The sequence below is a fragment of the Nematolebias whitei genome, chromosome 1 (assembly GCF_014905685.2).
Source record: "Nematolebias whitei isolate Nwh7 chromosome 1, NemWhi1, whole genome shotgun sequence".
NCBI lineage: Eukaryota > Metazoa > Chordata > Actinopteri > Cyprinodontiformes > Rivulidae > Nematolebias > Nematolebias whitei.
Genome location: NC_056498.1, coordinates 82,809,459 through 82,824,545, shown reverse-complemented (window position 1 = coordinate 82,824,545; position 15,087 = coordinate 82,809,459). Strand labels below are relative to the sequence as shown.

At 40.8% G+C, this 15,087-nt stretch overlaps 1 long non-coding RNA gene across 1 annotated transcript; it reads left to right on the top strand.

The window, feature by feature from the left end:
* The first annotated feature begins 1,660 nt into the window (after window positions 1-1,660).
* Window positions 1,661-13,885, top strand: LOC119413730. Its single transcript, XR_005186969.1, has 3 exons — window positions 1,661-1,684; window positions 13,446-13,577; window positions 13,787-13,885. It is a non-coding gene; the product is annotated as an uncharacterized LOC119413730 (long non-coding RNA).
* The last annotated feature ends 1,202 nt before the right edge of the window (window positions 13,886-15,087 follow it).

The window sequence follows — 15,087 nt, the reverse complement described above, 5'->3', positions numbered from 1 at the left end:
TATATATATATATATATATATATATATATATGTAGAACAAACGTATGCTGTATATATTCATAAATTAAACGGATTCTTTCATTTTTCTGGACTGAATAATGTCGTGCATTGAATTATTAAAAACGTAACGTGAGACGTTAATTATCTTTGACCCATCAAAATGAACGTGGTCATTTATTTACAGAATCAAAATTTAACATCACACATTTACATTAATTTGGCAAAATGATTTCAACAACAACATGGCTAATTTTGCAAGCTGTACAATTTGATTAACCATACGGCGATGGTTGAAAACCTTGCTTCACCACAGACATTTCTGGAAATATCTGGAATGATTTGCTAGCAGATAGAAGAGTTTAAAGATGGAAAGATGAAGTTTAGAGGGAGGGAGATGGTGTGTGTGAGTGAAAAGTGTTGAACAGAACGGCACCCTCCATTCGAACCCAGCTTTCCTCAGTACGCTCTGTAGTAAACTCGACTCGTTACCTCTCTGACGATGAATCAGTGGAAACGGAGCTCCAGTTAAGCTACCGGTCCAGCGTCTCCGTAGGATGGCAGAGAAACGTCCGGAGTGGTGGCGGGACTTCATCAACAACAGTTCACCTCACGAGTGGACTTCACATGAGTGGAGTCCTTCAGAAGTTCCACTCAGATGTGGAAGATTGCATAATTCCCACAGGACTCGGAAGAGCTCTGGATCATGCTGGACTTCTGTTCTCCCAAACGACTGGAGCTGCAAACTCTCCACCCGACTCGTTTGAACTAGGAAGTACCGACATTTAAAGAGCTCTACTTCCGGTTCATTTGGGAGGTTCCTGATTGGTCAATATCGACCAGACAGGGGTGTGTTTTTGTGACGTAAGAGGTCACTAGGAATCAGAAAAACAGCAAGAATGTTATGGAACAGATTGAAAATGTTTTTCAGACAGACGAGAGGAATATTTAGACGAGTTGGGGGAAAACAGGTGCCAGCCTCTATATTTACGTCTGAGAGGATTTTAAAAACATGACAGTTCGTTCCAACAACTTGTTTTGCGTTTGACTCCAACCTTGGACCAGCTTACACTTGCTCATTCAAAGACAGAAAATCAGAAAATGCATAATTACTCTGTAACAGACCTTAACATAATTTCTACTTTGCATGAGGATTAAAATCATTATTAGTGTTTCACAGTTGAATTAAAAATGATTAGTTCACTGCAACATCTAAAAATGGTTTGAACTAAAAACACTTTGATTATCAAACATTTGTAAAATAGTAATGATAATAGAAAATAGTGTTCTTTCACTTGATCAATTCAAGAAAGAAAGTCTCAGGATGGGTCAACCTGTATTTCTGGATTCAAATCAATGAAATTACAGTTTCTGTCCCATAAGGTCCTTAAGGTCAGGATTTGACCTCAGGCCTAGTTCACTACATATATATATATATATATATATATATATATATATATATATATATATATATACACACACAAGCACAGGGACTCAATCTTACATGCTAAAATGAGCTTTTGCTGCCTCCAAATATTTTTTCCATGTTTACATCAATCTGTGTTTAATCTTTTTTCTCTGCAGATATGTGTTGGTCACTGTGGGTCCAGTATTTACAGAAGAAATGTGGAGGTTGGCCTGCTGTGCTCTGCAAGATGCTTTCTCTGCTACATTAGAGCCTGTGAAGGTACAAATCATCAGCTGTAGAAAATTAACAATGATGCATAAATCTCAAATTGCATGTAAACATTCAACTGTGGGGAAACACTTTTTTTTAACAGTGATTATCCTGGTTAGGAATTTATGAGTAACAGTTTCAGGGTAGAAACTGTTACTCAGTTTAGTGGTTCTACACTTAAGGTTGTGGAGCATTAACTAACTATTGCTACCATTTACTTAAACTCACATGCAGGTAGGACTCAGAAGACTCAGGTTTGAAGTAAAAAATATATTTATTATAACAAACAAAAGACCCAAAATGGAAGAAGCGGGTAAAAGATAATGGATGGATGGATGATAACAAAACAAAAAAGGCTGACGTGGAAGCAAAAACTTACAAGATCCTGGAAGAGACATGAAGGGAGGCAGGATGCCATACTGGACAATGCCCAGACAAAGAAGAACACAGATAGGGATATTAATGACAGACAATGACAAACACCTGTGTCAAAGACAATCAGAACAGCTGGGAACACTGGAGCTAGGACAGACCACAAGAGGACAACCCTTTCATAGTCTGCAAGACCAGCGAGGCTGCAGCTGTCATAGAAATCAGGGGAACTTCAGCTGCCATGGAGACCTCAGGGACTGTAGGAGGTGTAGCTACCATGGGGGTTGCAGGAGCTGTAGCCACTTCAGGGATTACGGGGGTGTAGCTGCTTCAGGGATTGTGGGGGGCGTAGGCATTTCATCAACGGTTGCAGCAGCCATAGCTACCTCAGAGATTGCAGCGGGTGTAGCTACCTCTGGGACTGCAGGAGGCGCAGCTACCTCTGAGATTGCAGGAGTCATAGCCACCTCTGGAACTGCAGGAGGCGTAGCTACTTCTGGGACTGCAGGAGGCGTAGCTACCACATGGACTGCAAGAGGCATAGCTACCACAGGGACTGCAAGAGGCGTAGCTACCACAGGGACTGCCTTCTGGGACTGCAGGAGGCGTAGCTACCACATGGACTGCAAGAGGCGTAGCTACCACAGGGACTGCAAGAGGCATAGCTACCACAGGGACTGCCAGAGGCGTAGCTACCACAGGGACTGCAGGAGGTGTAGCTACCACAGGGACTGCAAGAGGCATAGCTACCACAGGGACTGCAAGAGGCATAGCTACCACAGGGACTGCAGGAGGCATAGCTACTACAGGGACTGTAGGAGGCGTAGATACCACAGGGACTGCAAGAGGCATAGCTACCACAGGGACTGCAGGAGGCATAGATACCACAGGGGCTGCAGGAGGCGTGGGACCCTCTGGAGACTCAGACCTCTGGAGACGTGGGAACCTCTGGAGATGTGGAGACCACTGATGGAGATTTGGAGACTTCTGGTGGAGACTTGGAGACTTCTGGTGGAGATGTGGAAACTTCTGGTGGAGATGTGAGGACCACAGGGGATGGGGAGACCATAAGAAACTCGGGAATCGGAGAAGACTCCGGTACCATGGGAGACACAGGACCCACAGGTGACTCAGGACCCACAGGTAACTCGGGACCCACAGGGGGTGAAGAGCACGAGGGAGAGGCGTCTTCCAGGACCCTCTCAGAAATGTAGGAAATGGGTGGATCATTACAGCAGACACTCATTGAGACACAGGAAGGAGATGGTGGTGAGGAAAAGACTGGCAGCACAGGAGAATTGTAGATGGATAGAATGGTATATTGTTCTTTAGAAGATCTTACCTTAATGAGTAATTTGCTGTAGTCTAGGATTGAAATAAGTCCAGGTTGGTAAACTAAAATGCTCTCCGCGATGGCTTCAAACATAAATATATAAAATTTCTCCGCGATGGCTTCAAACATAAATATATAAAATTTTAATTTTTTGTGAAGAATCAATAAGTGGGACACAATCATGGAAGTGGAATGAAATTTATTGGATGTGTCAAACATTTTTAACGAATAAAAATCTGACAAGTGGGGCATGCAGTATTATTCGGCCCCCTTGCGTTAATACTTTGTAGCGCCGCCTTTCACTGCAGTTCCAGCTACAAGTCTCTTGGGGTATGTCTCAGTTTTGCACATGGAGAGACTGAAATTCTTGCCCATTCTTCCTTGCAAAACAGCTCGAGCTCAGTGAGGTTGGATGGAGAGCGGTTGTGAACAGCAGTCTTCAGCTCTTTCCACAGTCTCGATTGGATTCAGGTCTGGACTTTGACTTGGCCATTCCAACACCTGGATATGTTTATTTGTGAACCATTCCATTGTAGATTTGGCTTTATGTTTTGGATCATTGTCTTGTTGGAAGATGAATCTCCGTCCCAGTCTCAGGTCTCTTGCAGACTCAAACAGGTTTTCTTCCAGAATGGTCCTGTATTTGGCCCCATCCATCTTCCCATCAATTCTGACCATCTTCCCTGCCCCTGCTGACGAAAAGCAGGCCCAAACCATGATGCTGCCACCACCATGTTTGACAGTGGGGATGATGTGTTCAGGGTGATGAGCTTTGTTGCTTTTATGCCAAACATATTGTTTTGCATTGTGGCCATACAGTTCGATTTTGGTTTCATCTGACCAGAGCACCTTCTTCCACATGTTTGGTGTGTCTCCCAGGTGCTTGTAGCAAACTTTAAACAACACTTTTTATGGATATCTTTGAAAAATGGCTTTCTTCTTGCCACTCTTCCATAAAGGCCAGATTTGTGCAGTGTACGGCTGATTGTTGTCCTATGGACAGACTCTCCCACCTCGGCTGTAGATCTCTGCAGTTCATCCAGCGTGATCATGGGCCTCTTGGCTGCATCTCTGATCAGTCTTCTCCTTGTTCGAGATGAAAGTTTAGAGGGACGGCTGGGTCTTGGTAGATTTGCAGTGGTCTGATACTCCTTCCATTTCAATATGATTGCTTGTGCAATGCTCCTTGGGATGTTTAAAGCTTGGGAAATCTTTTTATATCCAAATCCGGCTTTAAACTTCTCCACAACAGTATCTCGGACCTGCCTGGTGTGTTCCTTGGTCTTCATGATGCACTCAGTGCTTTGAACAGAACCCTGAGACTATCACAGAGCAGGTGCATTTATACGGAGACTTGAATACACACTGGTGGATTCTATTTATCATCATCAGTCATTTGGGACAACACTGGATCATTCATAGATCCTCACTGAACTTCTGGAGTGAGTTTGCTGCACCGAAAGCAAAGGGGCTGAATAATATTGTACACCCCACTTTTCAGTTTTTTATTTGTTAAAAAAGTTTGACACATCCAATAAATTTCATCCCACTTCACAATTGTGTCCCACTTGTTGTTGATTCTTCACAAAAAATTAAAATTTTATATATTTATGTTTGAAGCCTGACATGTGGCAAAAGGTTGAAAAGTTCAAGGGGGCCAAATACTTTTGCAAGGTACTGTATATTGAGATGTTAACGACAGACCATGACAAACACCTGTGACAGAGACAATCAGAACAGCTGGGAATGTAGGAGCTGGGACAGACCAAGAGAGGGGGACACACCAGAAAAACACAAATCCTCACATTTGCAAATACAAAAATTGATATTATTAACATCTGTTGACAAATCAATTTTCTGCAACTTTTAATCAGTGATATATTTTAATTAGTTCCAGTCTGCTTTATTAAGTGTTAACCTCCTATTTCCTTCTACTTTGTTATTCTCTGGTTTTATGCCTATTGAAAATTTTATAGGGTAATGATCACTACCCATTACTGTCCTTTTATCAGTATCCCACATACAAACCCCAGCTAATGAATTTGATACAAATGTAAGATCGATGGCTGACTCTGCTCCTGTCCTAACATTTACTTTTATTCCCCTCTCGTTATTAAGACATGCAAGGTTTTTATTTCCATCACTTTTTCCATTACTTGTCCATTTCTATCATTACATTTTCCCCAAAAAGTACTATGTGTATTAAAGTCCCCAAGCCACACCACTTTCCATCCATATATTTTAATACTGCTTTTATGCTTTGTGCTGCTGTTCTGCGTATCGCTTTTATACTTCTAGTGCTTAGTGTATTTCTAGTTAACGTTTTTCTTAGTTCATATCTTAGATCTTATTACTAGTTTTCTTTTACATTTTATACTTTTGTTGGATATAACAGGACCCTGTGTACACAATTTTGTTCCACCACATGTACCACATGTGGTGCGTATGACAAATAACGAACCTTAAATCCTTGAATCCTTGACAGTGCTTTGCATGGGTTATAAAACTTTATTATCTTACACTTTCCTTCATTTCCCCATATTTACACCATTATGTATTCTAGTTCTATTCCTTTTTTAATATCTGATATTGAATTCCTTCTTTAATGAATGTCTCACATCCTACTCTATTTCCTTCCTGTCTATCTCTTCTTATGCAATTATATCCTTTGATAACAAACTCCAAATTTGATTTTAACCACATTTCTTGTATACATATGATTTCTGTTTTTTCATCAAATCCATCTATATATCCTTTAAAGTCTTGTCCATTTGCTATTAAACTTCTTGCATTCCATTGTAATATTCTCATATATTTTTATCATTGAGGTTTCCTGACCTCCCATCTGTTTCCAATCTTTTGTTTATATTTTCCCATGACATCTCTTTAAATCCCAGAACTTTTTCAGCTCTCCTCCCAATTATTTTGACCTTCTCTGTCTTGTGTGTAGCTTGATCAGTACTGTTGATAACGTATGCCATGAGAAAAAAAATTTCTGTTGACATTGACATGGTCTCTTCTGATTGAGTAATTTATTGTGGGCTTTGATTCTTTATTTGATCTTTTCACTCGTTTTTGGTCCTTGCACACTCTTGACTGCTTCAGCATAGCTTATGTTTTTGGTTATCTTGATGTGTTGGATTTATATGGCCCCCTTCCTCACCTCACATCTTTCATCATTAACTCTGTGTTGTCCTCTACAGTTACAACACTTTTCTTGAGCTTCTTTGCATTCTTCATATATGTGCTCCTCTCCACACTTGGGACACCTCTGCTTCCCTTTACACACCGCGGCTACGTGTCTATAATGCTGACATTTGTAGCAGAGGCATGGAGGAGGTACAAAAGACCTGACTAGGAAACTCATGTATCCTGTTTTGATTATTTCCGGTAGAACAGCTTCTGCATACTCTAATAAAACTGGCATGCTTGCTACTCTTTCTCCGTTGACTGTTTTTGACATTCTTTTTACATTTTTTTACCTGTGTTCCAGCAAAGCTTCGTTTTATTTTTTTCTAAATCCTCATCAACTGGTATCCCTGTAATCACTCCCATAATATCTAAAAAAGTTCAATCTGGTCCTCTGGACATTCAAAAAAACAAAACAAAGCAAAAAAAATCTAGTTATGTTTCGTCTTTCATCCGAAAGGGCCAAGAGCTGAATACAGCACCTCAGACTGAGGAAATCTTTCGGATGAAAGATGAAACGTATCTAGATTTATTTGCTTTGTTTTGTTTTTTTGAATGTCCAGAGGACCAGATTGAACTTTTTTAGATTTTTCTACCTAGATTATTGAGCATGCATCAGGACACTCCCTTAATAGTTTTGTTCTCTCCTACAACCGTTTTTTCTGTTGTTGTTGTAGATGAACATATATCTGTGATATATTCATAAATTAAACGGATTCATTCATTTTTCTGGACTGAATAATATCGTGCATTGAAATTAAATGTGACGTGAGACGTTAATTTTCTTTGACCCATCAAATGAATGCGGTCATTTATTAACAGAATCAAAGTTTAACATCACACATTTACATTAATTTGGCAAATTGATTTCAACAACAGCTTAATTAATTAGCTCTATGTCAGAGACCATACGGCCATGGTATCTGGGTTCAAGCTCTACAACAGACATTTCTGAAAATATCTGGATGATTACTGGCAAGATAGAAGAGTTTAAAGATGGAAATGAAGTTTAAATGGAGAGGAAAAGATGGATGAGTGAATATGTGTCGGTATCAGAACGGCACGCTCCATGGGATCTCAGCTTCCTCCTCGGTACACTTAGGTAGTGTAAATCGACTCTTTACCTGTAGAAGATGTCTCCACTGGTACGGAGTTCCATTTAACGCACCCTTTCAGCGTCTCCGTAGGAACAGCTGTGAATCGTCCGAAGTAGTGACGGTATTCCGTTCGACACACGTTCACCCCACTGGTGGACTCACATGAGGAGTAAGTCCGTCAGAGGCTCTACTCAGATGTGGAAGATTCCATAATTCCCACAAGACTCGGAAGAACTGCGGATCATGTCTGGAACCTCCTGTTCTCTCCAGCACTTTTTCTGTTCGGTTCTGCTCTCCGAACTGAACTGCTCTCCCACCGCACTGGCTGGAACTAGGAAGTGCCGACATTTAAAGAGTTCTGTTTCCGGTTCATTTGGGAAGTCCTGATTGGCCGAAATAGCTAATCAGGGGTGTGTTTTTGTGACGTAAGAGGTCACTAGAAGTCAGAAAAACAGAAAAATGTTTTGGAACAGACTGAAAATGTTTTTGAGACAGACAAGAGAAATGTTTAGGCGAGTTGGGAGGAAACAGGTGCCAGCTTCTCTATTTATGTCTGAGAGGATTTGAAAACATGACAGTTCGTTCCAAAAAACTTGTTTGCGTTTGTCTCCAACCTTGGACCAACTTACACTTGCTCATTTCAGACAGAAAATCAGAAAATGCACAATTACTCTGTAACACATTTTAACTTGATTTCTACTTTGAATGAGGATTAAAAAAATCATTAATACTGTTTCACAGTTGATTTAAAATGAGTAGTTCACTTCAACATTTAAAAATGGTTTGAACTAAACGCACTTTGATTATCAAGACATTTGTAAAATAGTAATGATAATAAGAGAGTGTTCTTTCAATTGATCAGTGCAGGACACACTTAGAAAGTCTCTGGATGAACTTAATTTTGTGTTTCTGGACTCAAATCAATGAAATAACAGTTCTTGTCCCAGAAAGGCCCTCAGGGCCAGATTTGACCTGAGGCTTAGTTCACTACATTGTCTTTTTGCAAATGCTTTTGTAGGGGAATATATGTACAAGATATTGGACTTCTGGTCCTGTCAAACTCCTACCCTTTATGTTCACATACTCTGGACTGGCCTCACCTCGAACATATACAAACCATGAGTTCTTGTAGCGAACTTAATTCCTGTCCCTCAAAGAAAACACAAAGAATCCGTAATTTAAATACAATTCTGAAGCATTTATTTTCAGTTTGAATTATGACATGAAAATTATGGCAAATACAGTGCCTTGCGAAAGTATTCGGCCCCCTTGCATTAATACTTTGTAGCACCGCCTTTCGCTGCAATTACAGCTGCAAGTCTCTTGGGGTATGTCTCTTTCAGTTTTGCACATGGAGAGACTGAAATTCTTGCACATTCTTCCTTGCAAAACAGCTCGAGCTCAGTGAGGTTGGATGGAGAGCGTTGTGAACAGCAGTCTTCAGCTTTTTCCACAGAGTCTCGATTGGATTCAGATCTGGACTTTGACTTGGCCATTCCAACACCTGGATAAGTTTATTTGTGAACCATTCCATTGTAGATTTGGCTTTATGTTTTGGATCATTGTCTTGTTGGAAGATAAATCTCCATCCCAGTCTCAGGTCTCTTGCAGACTCAAACAGGTTTTCTTCCAGAATGGTCCTGTATTTGGCCCCATCCATCTTCCCATCAATTCTGACCATCTACCCTGTCCCTGCTGACGAAAAGCAGGCCCAAACCATGATGCTGCCGCCACCATGTTTGACAGTGGGGATGATGTGTTCAGGGTGATGAGCTTTGTTGCTTTTATGCCAAACATATTGTTTTGCATTGTGGCCATACAGTTCAATTTTGGTTTCATCTGACCAGAGCACCTTCTTCCACATGTTTGGTGTGTCTCCCAGGTGCTTGTGGCAAACTTTAAACAACACTTTTTACGGATATCTTTGAGAAATGGCTTTCTTCTTGCCACTCTTCCATAAAGGCCAGATTTGTGCAGTGTACGACTGATTCTTGTCCTATGGACAGACTCTCCCACCTCAGCTGTAGATCTCTGCAGTTCATCCAGAGTGATCATGGGCCTCTTGGCTGCATCTCTGATCAGTCTTCTCCTTGTTCGAGATGAAAGTTTAGAGGGACGGTCAGGTCTTGGTAGATTTGCAGTGGTCTGATACTCCTTCCATTTCAATATGATTGCTTGCACTGCTCCTTGGGATGTTTAAAGCTTGAGAAATCTTTTTATATCCAAATCCGGCTTTAAACTTCTCCACAACAGTATCTCGGACCTGCCTGGTGTGTTCTTTGGTCTTCATGATGCTCTCAGTGCTTTGAACAGAACCCTGAGACCATCACAGAGCAGGTGCATTTATATGGAGACTTGATTACACACTGGTGGATTCTATTTATCATCATCAGTCATTTGGGACAACAATGGATCATTCATAGATCCTCACTGAACTTCTGGAGTGAGTTTTCTGCACTGAAGGTAAAGGGGCTGAATAATATTGTACGCCCCACTTTTCAGTTTTTTATTTGTTAAAAAAGTTTGACACATCCAATAAATTTCATTCCACTTCACGATTGTGTCCCACTTGTTGTTGATTCTTCACAAAAAATTACAATTTTATATCTTTATGTTTGAAGCCTGAAATGTGGCAAAAGGCTGAAAAGTTCAAGGGGGCTGAATACTTTCGCAAGGCACTGTATGAAATATGAATGAACAACCAATAATATTATTTTAGAAAGTAAATGGCTTAAATCTGAGGACTTTGAGAAGGAGTTTTGATTCAATTTGAACTAAGGTCTATCTCTTAATGTTAAAATTTAGATAAGTTTATCTCAGATTCATGAATTAAATTATCTAAACAAACTTAGTTGGCACTGTTCAGTGGTCCTCTCATCAGAAGGAAGATGTTCATCTCTCATTACCACAGCGGATGCATGAAGGAAGCCGGTGGCCCGCTGTCCCAAAAAGGATGTCATTTCTCAGGGCTGCGATCCGTTCGGCTCGTACCTTTAGCTCCTGGGTGTTTGAGGTTTTTCAGGATGTCCACCATCTCTCAGTTGGGCATGTCTTCCATCATATGGCTGTTGTTTCTCAGGGAGTCTCATCAATTCTCCACAACCACGCTTTCTATCTGCTCAGCTCAGCTGATGATCCAAAGCCAACTTTCCTCATAGGTTGCCGTCTCACAACTCCCTCGGTGTTCAGTATACCTGGCACCAGGAAGACGGGCCCCGTAACTTTTAACCAATCAGAGGGCTTCTTACAGTAGGAGTATCCCACTGTATAATTAATGTAATTAAAATTTCCCTTCTCAAAGTTCTTCAGAGAAGATAATACAATGACCCTTTGTTAAGGATGTGTGACACCATGCTGATACAAACAAAATGGGTTTCTTTGAATCAGAACTTCAACTGGGGTGTTAACTTCCTTTATTGTCATGGCGACCAGTCTCTGTTGATAAGGCCAAGTGAAGCTCTTTGATCAAGACCCTTCTTCAGGAGTCTCAAAGTCTGGTGACTCAACATAGAAGGTGAATTACATGAAGGGGGTCCAGAATCATGCAACATGTCAGGGTGGTCCCAGTTGTAGATTTTAACACACACAGAGAAGGTTAACAAAGAAACTTCCTGAGCTAGAAAACAGAATGTCATTATGCTGGTGAAGATTCTCAGTCATCCAGGACATGATGAATTCAAAAAGTGTTCAATACAAAAACAACTGGACTTTATTTGTAACAGAAGACGTTTCGCTCCTCATCCGAGGAGCTTTCTCAATTCAAAGAACAGAGAGTGAGAGATACAGGTTATAAGGCTGAGTGAGATAAGACACACACACACATAAGACACACACACACACATATATGTAGATTGGCAGTTCACACCTAAAAACCTAAACAGTAGGTCTTTGTTCCTCTAATTCACAGTCGAGGCCCCTCTGTTGCCATCAGGTGTGAAAACCGGCTAGAGATCTGTTTTAAAGTTGCATTGAGTTGCGTTGAAAGTGGAAATCTGAGGCCTCCTCCTCTGTTAAGAGACGGCTTTTCTCTTTTTACATAAATTGCTTCCTTCACCCCACTCTCAAACCATCTGTGTTCTCGGTCCAAAATGTGCACATTTTGGTCCTCAAAAGAGTGTCCCTTATCTGTGAGGTGGAGGTGAACTGCGGAATTTTGTCCAGAGGAGGTGGCTCTCCTGTGTTGAGTCATGCGTCTGTGAATCTGATTATCTGATGAATCTGATGTGAATCATCTGTCTCAGATTAGCAGGAAAGGAGGGGGTAGAGTAGACGTAGTGTCTCTGAGGACATTTGTCTTAAGGTTCTTGGAAGGATGGACACTACACTTTCAATGTTTAAAGCCTTATTTTTTTGCTCCTCAGTTTTACAAATTATCATTAGATTACCATCTTTCAATATCTTTGCCATTTCTACATCTCCAATTTTCTTTTTTATTTCTCTTGACAGTACAATAGGTTTAAGGTTTCCCTGTTCATCCTCTTTGTTGAATCTTAGTATTATTTTGAATACCTCCCTCACCATTTTCCTACAAATCACTCTATCTTCATATGACCTGCCCTCTTCTAATCCTCTTCTATTTCCCAGACTTTCAAAGAATCTCCTTCCATCTTGCCTATGCCACCTTCCTTACCGTTCCTTCTCCCACCACCAACTGGTGTCCACTCCTCAACGCTCATGTCATCCTTCGTATCTCCTACCTGATTCGCCATTTTGATCCATTCACACACCATCCATCCATTCATTAACTTTACGCGCCTCTTTTTTTGGGGGTCACAGGGGTCGCCAGTGCCCATGTCCAGCAGTCACTGTACGAGGGGCGGGGGACACCTGGACAGGTCTCCAGTCCATCACAGGGCCACATAGAAACAAACAACCATTCACTCTCTCACTCACACCTAGGGACAATTTAGAGTAACCAATCAGTCTAACATGCATGTTTTTGGTCTGTGGGAGGAAACCAGAGTACCTAGAGAAAACCCACGCATGCACGGAGAGAACATGTAAACTCCACCCAGAAAGGCCCTTGGACCGGGATTTGAACCAGGATAACCTGCTCACTGAGAGGCAGCAGCTCTACCAACTGCACCACTGTGCTGCCCCCATTCACACACCAGTTTATGCCAAACCTCCAAATCCAAAAAATGATCTGAAAAAACTGTTTAGGCAATTTTCGGCTCTGATCAACTCCAACCAGCACAGCTGCAGATGATCCTCACATGTTGTCTTCTTCAAGTTTTCCACCGTTCAAAGCAGATGATCAGCCTTGTTAAATAAATAGAATAGTTTATTTCAGGTTCAGGTCATTTATAGTAACCAAATTGTCATTCCAAGTAGTTGCTTTTGTCTTATCATAAATTTTACAAGCTTTTTTAAAGTATTTCATATTGTAATTAGTTGCTTTTGTGTGCAACACTTTGGCCAGTGGCAGTTGATTCTAAAAGTGCTATATAAATGGATTTGATTTGAATGAATACTATTATAAATAAAGTATAAAGACAACAAATCTGTTCGAATTACAATTGTTATTGTAGGACTGAACACACACACACATTAATCCTGTTAGTAAATTATTTTTTTTATTAAATACATATCCAAGTAAAATAAGTTTTGTTGATATATGACAAAGATATTCAACAATGTGTTACTGATATTTTTTAATAAGTTTTTTAGCAAATGATTATACATCTACATTGGACCTCTAAAAGTCTGTAATAACTGCTTCATAATGTTAAACAGATAATGGGTCTTTTCTTTTTTTCTTTGTATTTTCTGAATGCAGAACCTTCTGGTGTGTTTTCATAGTGGGTCAGACAGTTTTTCTGGGGATGCCTGTGAGGTGAAGGTGGCAGCTCCGTCTCACTCTCCATCAGCCGAAGCTGAGTATTGGAGGGTCAAAGCCATGGCTCAGCAGGTCAGTATGAATTTATTTTCATTTTGATGATATTCACTGTTTTTATTTTGTTTGTTTGTTTTAATAACCTAAAATTTTAATAATTTGCGGTGAGTCTCTCTCTCCCTCCCTCCCTCTCTCTCTCTCCCTCCCTCCCTCCCTCCCTCCCTCCCTCCCTTTCTCTCCATTTATTCATTATTATTATTTTTTTATTTATTTATTTGTTCCAGGTCTTTATGTTAGACACTCAATGCTCTCCAAAGACACCCAACAACAAAGAAGGCTTTGAGCATGCTCAGTCCTGTGTGCTCATCATTGAGCTGCCATCTGACCAACAGTCCAACGGACACACACAGAACAGGTGGACACACAAAAGCACAAGCTCCTGCATGGTTCTGTCTCTGAATGATCGTAGTTATTGTTTGTGTTTTCATTCTCTAACTATACTCCATTGCTCCCTAGTGAAATTGTTTAATTCACATGATTTATGCCAATATTTTAGTCTCAGATTGTTTTTGTTTTTGTTCAAGCTAAACCTAAACAATATTTTTAATAAAAATTCAGAGTAAAGTTACATTAACTCTTTCTGTTTGTCTTTCTGCTGCTGTGCTGCAGGAAAATAGGGTAAGATTGTTTTGTCTGCCTTCAGTGGCATTGTGTTTGTAAGATTTAATAGTGTGACAGATGTTCACATGGAGCATACATCTGTAGAATGTTTAAAACTGTAGTTAATTTGAAACGGATCCTGCCGGAACAAGATCCGGGAATGCTCTCATTTTGACCCGTTCTGTTCCGGTAACTCTGTCCTCGGATCCGTCAACTCTGCCCCTAAAAGTTCAAAGTCATAGCGCATTTGTAGTTTGCTTATTTATAAAAAAAAAAATACAACGAGAAGAGACGTTGCCCTCAGCCCGGCGGACCCAGTCTGTGGATATTCCAGCCGCAGCACGTGCGGCGCACCAGCAGAAGAGGAGCCTCTAGGCGGGGGTGGGTGGGGGGTGGTGGGTGAGGACAGGTCAGATAGTCACATTTACGCACAGAGATAGTGCGCGGAGTCCTTGTCTCCTCTTCCTCTCCAAATATTGTCCCTCTTCAGCGGGGCCGCGCAGTGAAAAACACCCCCTCTCCTCCTCTCAGACCCCTGAAACAAAAATGATAATTTATTCAACAGAATAAATAAATCCCCTGTGGACAGTGCATGTTACGCACAGTAATGTCTCATCTCTGCCCAGCGCACGCACATCAGCAGGTGTTTGAACTCCTGCTACATTTCAGGCATAAATAAAAAAGGTTAATGTAAAAAATAAATTAAAAATACAAAGAGAGAAATGTTTGATGTGTTATTCACATTATACGTCATGTCTAAAAAAGTTAAATCTGGTCCTCTGGACATTCAAAAAAACAAAACAAAGCAAATCAACAAAAAAAAATGTATAAACGTTTCGTCTCTCATCCGAGAGACTTCCTCAGTCTGAGGTGCTGTTTTCAGCTCAGTCTCTTAAATAGCACCGTCTCAGGGTGGATCAACCAG